Source organism: Paramormyrops kingsleyae, chromosome 5 (genome assembly GCF_048594095.1).
Source record: "Paramormyrops kingsleyae isolate MSU_618 chromosome 5, PKINGS_0.4, whole genome shotgun sequence".
Lineage (NCBI taxonomy): Eukaryota > Metazoa > Chordata > Actinopteri > Osteoglossiformes > Mormyridae > Paramormyrops > Paramormyrops kingsleyae.
In genome coordinates this window covers 20300968-20311822 of record NC_132801.1, presented here as the reverse complement: position 1 = coordinate 20311822, position 10855 = coordinate 20300968, and positions in this window count along the sequence as shown.

The window sequence follows — 10855 nt, the reverse complement described above, 5'->3', positions numbered from 1 at the left end:
TGTGGGTGTGTGCCAGCCTTGTGCCCTCTGCTGCCGGGCATCCAGAGTCCAGGGCCCCCATGACTCTCACCAGGGTAAGCAGTTCAAAGATTGATGCAGGTATGTTAAACATAGGCTTCATTGTGATCTCGTTGAAGGTACATGAGATTCTACATTTTTAATGTTGGAGGAAGGAGCAGCTTCACTTAATACTAGGGGCCGTTTCTCATTACTTGACTGGGATCAAAGTTCAAGTGTGGGTGTCATTAACCAGGTGGACTTCAGCAATATTGTGGGAAAGTGTAACGGATTGAGCTAAACAGAAAGGGCAAGAGCCACAACCGAGGTGCTGAAGATCATCCTCAGTTATGTGGAGATGGCACCAATGCTCAGATAAACCAGTGGTTCTCAATCCTGTTCCTGGCGCCCCCCTTCCAAAACGTTTTCATTCAAACCCACACTGCTGTCAACCTGCCACATTCATTATTAGCCTATTAAGGGCCATATAAGCCTGATTAAGGTGGGGTTGGAATGGAAACATTCTGGAAAGGGGGGGCACCAGGAACAGTATTGAGAAGAACTATGATAAACAAAGAGACGGCAACACTTATATTTGTTTGGCCATTATGGATTTTCTTCTGATCTCCTTGGTGAGTTTTTCGCTCGCTTTTAAAAATAGCTGTTTCCTCCAGAAGGCTTCCCTCAAAGGATTCTCATGTTAATGTCAAAAAAAGATGCGTACCAAAATAAGGAAGGAAATCTTTTCAAGTTGTCATTGGCTGTTCCTAGAATAGTCCACAGAAGATTTTCGGATAAAATCCTAGACATGAACTTGACATCGATTTATGTGTGCTTCCAGAGAGCTCTCTAACTTGGTCTGAAAGGCAGCACGGAAGATCAGTTTCAAAAGGTGTCGTCAGGTAAACTAAGCCACCCGGTGCTGAGCTGCACACACTAGCTCCACCCCTTGTCATAGGGACATTGGAAAGGAAGTACAACATTCCTAGCTGAGTGATTCTGGAATTGAGAACCCACATGCAGAATAAAGTGCTCCTTGTCAACTGCTATTGCACTGACAGTTCTTATTGCTGGGCAAGTGTGACTGTAACCTTGTTTTAATGAAGGGTGACTTTTGATCATGTGTCTCACCTGTGGCCCTTGACTTGCTGGCCTCCACAGTTTGCTTTCGTTAATCATCTCAACACTATGTGGCTCTTAACAACAGACAGTTCTTCCAACAACAAGCAGTCCTTGAAACCTGAGGCAGCGAACGACAGATTTCCTGGACTTCTTTGAACTGGAAGGAAGTATCTGACAAACAGCTGACCACATAAATAAAAGCGTGACTTAAACCTGTCAGACGTTCAGATTTAAGGGAGACATAAAAGTCCTGTTTATTATTGGGGAGTTAATGCGCTGATTTATGGAGGACGAGCAGCTGCTAGAGTTCAAGTGTGACCCATTTTCTCGTCGGTGCTTGTCACGAAAAACGAGTTAGTCGCACTCATTAGCTTGTTAAATTCAAGAGGGGTTGAATGGCACTCTGGTAGGGGCACATATCTGGCGGGGGCGGGGTTGGGTGCGACAACACATAACACAATGACCTGGGTAAAATTAGAATGTCAGCTTTGTTTATGCCTGTGGTCCTCTCTCGCCTTTCTTCTGCACAATGGCAGCCATGCATGCTAAGCATATTAACTCGCATAATTTCTGCCGGGTGCGCTGCTCCGCAGAGCTGTTTACAGATGCCAAGGAAAGATACAGGTTGACAGGAAATGTTCACATTTAAAGTGGTATTCCTACTGATACGTGGCTGCAGGATTAATGTTATTCATGTCGATGCTATTCAGTTATTCAGTCTCCATAAAATGATGTCTAGCACTCTGAATCTAATTCCAGTACAATATATGTATGGAAATTGGGGGCTTTTTCATGGTTGTTTAAATGTCAGTTTACTTAAAAAAATTCCCTTTACCAGCTATACTTGCTCATTCTCACATTTTTGGTGTATTGTATCCTATGTTATTTACTTAATCCATCTCTACTTCAAACGGGGAAATCAGTTACACTGAGGTTATTTCTGCTGCATTGTTAGCAGCTTGCATTATTTATGTAATCCCTCTGCATAAATAATGCATATTAGAGTGTATTTAGTTACATGGAATTTTATTGGCATTTTCTATTGAAAATTAATTTTCCTCCACTTAATAAACACTGTTTTTTTATCCTCTGATGTCATAGGTGGTCAACATAATGACTTCAATCCTGCAAGGTTTTAGATCTGTCTCCAATACTGGTTTGACTGGGTCCGGTGGCTTACATAAATTTCCTTTGCATGTGAATAAGTGTCCTGTGATGGACTGGAATCCTGGTCAGTGTTATGGGCTTCCTGGTGTAGGCTTCAGACACTGTGGTCAAGTGCTAGACAGGTAGTTAAGCAAAAGTGCTGAATGTCAAACGTGTAGCCATTACAATGTACATTCTATCTCAGAAAAAAGTCCTCGTCTATGACAGTAGTTACCGATGTGTGCATTTTAAAAAGCCACTAGGTGGCACTAGTTCTCTTCTGGTGCTCAGAGTTTGCGAGAGCCATGTGTTAACTGTCCAGCTTGGTGCAGTCAATTTTAATAAACTGTGACAGACTATAACTGCTGGTTACTGGCACAAACAAAAGATGTGAAATGAGAGTGACGTGTATGAGAATGGCAGGATTTAAGAGAGGTGGCTGAGGTGTCTTCTTTACCATATGATGGTCTGAGTACCATCTTGGCCACCTGGGTTGTGCCACCTGTGTGTAAGAGATCTGAATGTGGAACTCTGTAGTTGCTGGGTGAGGCTCTGGGGGCGTGTAGTGGATGTCATGGCATCAACTGTCAGTGGGATTGTTTTGTCACATTGGAGTCTCAAATCTCAGTTTAGGTGGGAGTGGCTGGGTGTTTATAATGTATAACGTGCCTGGTTTGTTTAAGGGTACATTGAAGATCATTGTGGTTATGGTCTACATAGACTGCAACAACAGTTTTCTTGCCATCCAGTTTGGAGACATTTGGGTTGTGCGCTTCTCGGCTTTGACCAAATGCCAACATTAGGTAATTAATCCAGGTATCTGTGCAGCACAGTTCTTGCAGCCTGTTTAATTTGAGAGACGTCCTTTGCTGCAGAATGGAACGCTGATTCATGGTGGCATTGTTATCGTCAAGGGGTCAAATAAACTTCAATAATGTCTGTGCAGAACCTCTTTGGATGAATCCATGTTGAGCTTCACAATGTCAGTCACTGGCCTGACTGAAGTAAAGCCGTGAAGAAGGTTAGATGTCCTTAGATGAATTGTGGTGCCTTTACTGGACTGCCCCTAAGGCAAATGGTACTTTTTCAGAGGAGTCAGTGTGCTAGCAAGATGGCTGGTTTTCTTAAAACCCGGATGCAAGAAAGTACCCATTGCCTGCATTGTTTGAGGGCCTTCGTGAGCTTTTCGGCACTCATGCATGTCATCCCTAGCATCAGCTACGATGCCTTTTAACATTTCGGGTCATTTGTGCATTTTCATGTTTATGTGTTTAATTGACTTGACGGTACATGACGAGAAGAGAATCTAAGTAGCACTGGAGCTGTGGGCTGAGTTGAACTGTATCAGGGAAGGACCTCTGGGTGACCAAATGAAAGGGGCGATGCACCTTTGTAATTTATGAACAAGTCTGCAGTGGCCACGCCTAGGGCCACCTCACCTGAAAGAGGCGCAACTGAGTATCGAGGAATGATGTCCTGGCCGGAGTGTCTCCTTGTCCATCTGACTACAGAACTACCTTAAATACTGGCCGACATTACAAGCAGAAGCCTTACAGTCGGCTGCCCTTTCTGATGAAGCAGCAAACTTAGATCAATAACCAATTTAAACCACCATTACAGTTTTAAGATTGAAAACAAAAATACTTCTGTGATTTATACTAGATACTCTGCCGTTAATTGTAATCTTTCATGACAGCTGTCATTACTGTAATGTGACTATCACTAAGGCTCACACTGTATCCTCCACAAATCCGAATGTATGAATATGGAGAGGCATCTGAGCAATGGCTGAGTGGGGATCAAGGTGTTCCTCAGGTTCTTACATCATTTTCCCCGTTCTTTGTTCATAACTTAGGGGGATGCTTGTCATTCAGGGCCAAGCAAATTCATGATAGAGGATGACTCATTCAGCTCACTTGTCTGTGATGCATTACAAGTCACTATGACTGAGTTTTGTTTGCTATTGCCATGAGTATTTTGATGTCTGACCCCTAACCCAGTCACGTCCATTCCATGAACCAATGGCTGTTTTCTTGTTTCCCTTTGTGCTGATGTCAGAATGTCTCTCTTTCGTCCTCATACCTCCATCCCACCTTTTTATAACCCAATCTCCTGTCCTGTCATCAAATAAAGTCCCTATTTTCTCCTTCAATCCTGTTTTCACATGGATTCCCTGTCATACCCCAGAGCAACTTACTAAATTTAAATATATTAATTTTCAATATATTACTTAGTAAATTGAAATGTATGTATGTAATGTTTACTGGCATTGTTGAAATATTCTGTCTGTTGTACAGCAATGTAGATGATACCATGAAGGGCCCTTATTTGTTTTAATGTCATTTATTAATAATATGTTTGTGGTTATACTGGCCTTTCATCCTAGTTCATTCAGGAAGGATTGCCTCATAAATATTTTCCTGGAAAACCCAGTGTGGAGAAATTAGCCTCAACATCTGTCACTTCATCTCTTTGATGTGTTGAGCCTGTCCTAATTTTGGGCCCTGATAGGATACTGTACCTGCTTTGTGTAAGACGGGACTTCGCCCACACCTGTGTAAAATGGGAATATCAACTGCAAGTCAAAATACTAATAAAGTAAGAAATGTTTTGTGCATGCCTAGTGATATAATAAGCAGTATTTCATTTATGGTTTTCATTCTATCCTTCGCCTTTAAACCTTATATTCAGTCACATGCAAACAGACCAAGAATATGTCCCTTTTAAAAGAGCCTATTATATGGAGTCCACAGTAAGCATAGTGAATTGTGTTAGCATTGACAGTGCAGGCAGTGAGATTTTTTCAGCTTGTGATGTTTTGGTTAAGGACAAACCTAGCCTAGCAGTCACAGTCTTGGAGGCTCTGCCTTTGATAAGACGCAGCAAACCCAGCCTAGTGAGTGGGCGAGAGAGGAAACCAGCAAACGGTGCCTGCTTGAGACACTTGGTGTTTTCTTGTACTTTACTGGAGCAGATATTTTTCTTTTTATTTTCCAGTGCTTCTGCATACAGATTATTCAGCATTATTTCTTTAGCGATGCTCATGGCCAAGGTGCCTCTCTGCTCTTTTAAAGTTGCATCACGTAAATCCGATGCCATATGTGGGCAGTAAGAGCCATCACTCCCACCCTTACCTTCCTGAAGACCTTCCACCTCTTCTCATCCCATGGCCCCTACACAACCATCTACTCCTGCTCTATGCAGCCCAGCTCTCTTCTTTCCTCCTTCTTGTCTGGAGCATAGAGCAGGTTTTTTAATAGCTCCATTCGTCTTCCTAGTATTTCTTAGACCTAGAATCTGTACGTAGTTCCCTGGATGTGCCTGTATTCTGTCGCAGTTCATCAGTACAACCCACTGCTGGTTACTCTGGGACTTCCTGGCCATGCACTGTCACAAACACTTTCCCAAACTGAGGGATGAAGGCTGACAGAGGTTCAGCCTCATAATTGCTCCTGTAATTAATTCCCTCATATGGGAAGACTTAAGATAATTCTGCATGCAGTAATTACAATTAGCCCCTTTGTCCCAATTACTGCATAGATTAGCAGTGGAGAGCTTCCAGTGGCTGCACTCAGCTGTGGACTGTCTGGAACATGCCCTTTAGGTGGCTTTGCTATGGGATGTATAGGGAAATGGTTGTTGACTAAAATCAGGGGCTACGTGCTTTTCGTAGGAAACCTCAAATGTAGACATGCTGGTTACCTTTAACTCACCTTAAATGCTCTGTATGTGACAGAATGAGTTTGACCCATGATCAATGTTTAACTGAGAGCTCTGATTTCATACTGAGCCCATGCTCGAAAGACATTATGAAATCAATATGAACCAAACCCCCTGCTTGATAACATCCAGTCAGGATCCCTGCAAACCAGACCTTACTCGGTTGATTTGCAGTGGATTATGGGAATCCATCCATCCATCCATCCATACGTTTTCGGGTCGGGTTGCGTGGCCAGCATTCTACGCAGGGATGCCCAGACCTCCCTCTCCCCAGTCACCTCCTGTAACTCTTCAAAGGGAATACCAAGGCTAGCTATGTGTAGCATGTCCTGGGTCTGCCGTGGGGCTTCCTCCTGGTTGCACATGCCCAAAACACCTCACCAGGTGGCATCCTAGCTAGATGCCTGAACCACCTCAACTGGCTCCTTTCGATGGAGAGGAGCAATGGCTCTACTTTGAGCTCCTCTTGAATGTCCAAGTTCCACACCCTCTGCCTCCATCTCTAAGGCAGACACCCTCTGAAGGAAACCCATTTCGGCCACTTTTATCTGCGATCTCATTATTTTGGTCCCTACCTAGAGCTCATGACCATAGGTGAGGGTAGGAATGTAGAACAACCAAGTAAATTGAGAGCTTTGCCTTCCGGATCAGCTCCCTCTTCTCTAAAACAGAACAGTACAGCGTCCGCATTACTGCCGATGCTGCACCAATCTGCCTGTCGATCCCCTGCTCCCTTCTTCCCTCACTTGTGAAAAAGATCCATTAAACTCCTCTGCCCGAGGCAGTATCTCATCCCCCACCAGCAGGGGGCAATCCACCCTTTTCCAGTAGAGAACCATGGCCTCAGATTGGAGGTGCTGATCCTCTTCCGAGCTGCCTCACACTCAGTAGCAAACCGCCCCAGTGCATGCTGCACAATTGTGCCACAGCACAATGAAGCCAATAGGACCACATCATCTGCAAAATGCAATGTGACCTCAGGATCAGGAAGATGCAGTACTGAACCCCCTCCACCCCTTGGCTATGCCTAGAAATTGTGTCCATAAATGTTATGAACATAATCAGTGACAAATGGTCCAACACCCACCCAGAAAGAGTCTGACATACTACTGGTGATGCAAACCAAACTCTAGTTCCATTAGTACCTGATGGCCTGCAACAGCGGACCCCACACCCCATACTCATACTCCTGAAGTACCCCCCACAGGACCCCCCGAGGGACATGATCATATGCCTTTTCCAAGTCCACAAACCACATGTACTGTAGACTGGTTGGGCAAAATCTCATGAACCCTCAAGTATCCTTGTGAGGGTGAAGAGCTGGTCCAATGTTCCGTGGCGAGTACGGAATCTGCTTTACTCCTCCTGGATCCGGGGTTTGACCAACGAGTGAACCCTCCTCCCCAGTACCCCGGGATAGACCTTCCCAGGGAGGCTGAGGAATGTGATCGCTCTGAAGTTGGAACACATCCTCCAGTCCCCTTTCTTAAAAATCAGGACCACCACCCCAGTCTGCCAATCCAAAGGCACTGTCCTCATCCTCCATGCAATGCTGAAGAGGAATGTCAGCCAAGACAGCCAAACAACATAAAGAGCTTTCAAGAACTCGGGGCAATTCTCATCCACCAAAGAGTTTTTTGACTACTTCAAAGACCTCAGCCCCGTGATGGGTAAGTCCTGCCCTAAGTCTTCTAGCTCTACTTCTTCCAAGGAAGGCGTATCAGTAGGATTCAGGAGGTCCTCGGAAAACGGCTTCCACTGCTTGACTATATCCCCCTTTGAGGTCAACAGTTCTCCATCCCTGGTATAAACAGCATGGGAAAAGCATTGCTCCCCCCTCCTGAGTCATCTGACAGATGAAGATTTGCCAGAATCTTCTCAAGACCAACTCAATGTCCTTCTCCATAGCCTCACTAAACTCCTCCCACACCCAAGTTTTTGCTTCAGTAACTTCCAAAGCTGCCTGCATCCTGGTCTGCCAGTATCTGTCAGCTGTTTCAGGAGACCCACAAGGTAACCAAGCTCAGAAGGCCTCCTTCTTCCGCCTGACAGCTCCCTTTGCCGCTGGTGTTACCTTTGAGTCTGGGGATTGCCACCACAACAGGCACCAACAACCTAATGGCCACAGCTCTGCACTGCACCTCAGCAATGGAGTCCCGGAACATTGCCCATTCAGGCTCAATGTCCCCTGATGGGGCTTCAGGTGGGAGTGTATAGTCTCAAGGTTAGGGGCAGAACAGAGACTATGAGAGTGTATAGTCTCAAGGTTAGGGGCAGAACAGAGACTATGGGAGTGTATAGTCTCAAGGTTAGGGGCAGAACAGAGACTATGAGAGTGTATAGTCTCAAGGTTAGGGGCAGAACAGAGACTATGGGAGTGTATAGTCTCAAGGTTAGGGGCAGAACAGAGACTATGAGAGTGTATAGTCTCAAGGTTAGGGGCAGAACAGAGACTATGGGAGTGTATAGTCTCAAGGTTAGGGGCAGAACAGAGACTATGGGAGTGTATAGTCTCAAGGTTAGGGCAGAACAGAGACTATGGGAGTGTATAGTCTCAAGGTTAGGGGCAGAATAGAGACTATGGGAGTGTATAGTCTCAAGGTTAGGGGCAGAACAGAGACTATGGGAGTGTATAGTCTCAAGGTTAGGGGCAGAACAGAGACTATGGGAGTGTATAGTCTCAAGGTTAGGGGCAGAACAGAGACTATGGGAGTGTATAGTCTCAAGGTTAGGGGCAGAACAGAGACTATGGGAGTGTATAGTCTCAAGGTTAGGGGCAGAACAGAGACTATGAGAGTGTATAGTCTCAAGGTTAGGGGCAGAACAGAGACTATGGGAGTGTATAGTCTCAAGGTTAGGGGCAGAACAGAGACTATGAGAGTGTATAGTCTCAAGGTTAGGGGCAGAACAGAGACTATGGGAGTGTATAGTCTCAAGGTTAGGGGCAGAACAGAGACTATGGGAGTGTATAGTCTCAAGGTTAGGGCAGAACAGAGACTATGGGAGTGTATAGTCTCAAGGTTAGGGGCAGAACAGAGACTATGAGAGTGTATAGTCTCAAGGTTAGGGGCAGAACAGAGACTATGAGAGTGTATAGTCTCAAGGTTAGGGGCAGAACAGAGACTATGGGAGTGTATAGTCTCAAGGTTAGGGGCAGAACAGAGACTATGGGAGTGTATAGTCTCAAGGTTAGGGGCAGAACAGAGACTATGAGAGTGTATAGTCTCAGTTAACCTGTGTTAACCTTATTAAACGTCAATAGCAAAACCCACAACTGACCACAGGCCCATCAGCAACTTATGCAAAACACTCGTGCTTCCTGGCTACTGCATCCATTTCTGCAATATCCAGAACTGTAGGTGACTTCAGCATAATATTAAACAGAGCCGTGACTTTCAGATTGCTGCAAGCAGGGTTTTCTGCACAGTTTTTTTCATTTTGTTTTTGTCTTGCTAGCATTTTCGGGGATCAATTTAGCAAGCTGCACATTGCATGAATCAACCAGGCAGGACATTTCTGAAGTCCCAGAGTATTAAAAATCCCTGTCATGGCATCATTTTCATGTTTTCTCAAGGGATTAAATCACATATGGATTTTCTCCACCCCACAAATCAGCTCAGTAAATCCGGCATTAAAAGGTTAATGTAATCACCATCTTTATCTAATGCAACTTGTTTTTTTTATTTTTTATTTTTGATATGGTTTAGAGCTCGGGAGCAGGGTGTGTTAATGACTGCATGGATTTTTCTTTTCTTGCTGTTAGAAGTAAAGGAAACGTGGGTAAATGCACCGACTTCATTTGTCCAAGTGTCAGTGTTCGGAGGGAGCAAAAAGAAATCTGTTAAGCACATGCCCCACTTCTTCTGAGCTAAGAAAAGCCGTCGTTGCCATGTGACAAAGCCATGCCAGCATATCTACAGAGGGAAAAATTAGCAAATTTAAAAGGCTATTTCATGGTCCAATATCATACAGATAAAGGCAAATGTGTTTTCCCTCAGCTGATGTGAAGCTTTGTTCTGCAGAACACATTCCCTTGCTCACAGAGAGACCATACAGCAGATTAGCACCCGAATTGGAATTAAACATTAATTTCGAACAAGTTTTCTTTATCACTTCCTTTTGATTCTCTTTCAGTGCCAGACTTCCCTCCTCTCTGTGCGGGTATGTTGGCATACCGAGGTATATTTTGATGTTCTGGTCACTGCTTTTCCGAGACATGTCAGGTGACAGTAAATTTGGAAAAGTAGTCCTGATTTTTCTTTATGAAGTGGTCCCTTTTTGTGATGGAATGGAGTGGGAAGGTGGACTATATCACAAAAAAGAGAAGCATGAAGGACCAAAAAAGAAGCAGCGGGGAGAGAAACCGGAAGAGAGTCGCATGCTGCTTGGGGAGACTGGGAGGGCAGAGCTTCTCCTCATGCCGGTCTGACCAGTGCAGCCACCTCATCCCATGCTGGATGGGGCCACCATCAATAGGGCGTTTTCTGGCTCACGTGTCTCAAATCTACTCTGTTATTGGAGTTTAACAGGTTGCCACTTTCCACCCTGGATCAGCTGAGGGTTCTGGTCCAAGGCAGAATCTGTGTGAGGGGTTGTTACGCCAGTATCGTGTTCACCTTGATATTTGAGTGTGAATCTTTAAACGTGGTGCTTGACTAAAGTTCCCTTCTCATTGACAACCTGGTACAGTCCTCCAGTATATGGCTACTCTCTGTCAGATTGCAATGACGTTTATCTCGTGCAATGGCTTCATTCCAGCTAGGTGAAGAGGAAAATGTAACCAAATGATCTTCCAGCTTCTCCATTCGTTTCTGGAGTCCTCCTGGATGGGCCAGTCTGGGCAACTTGGTCAATCTCTTAGTGAAGAGAT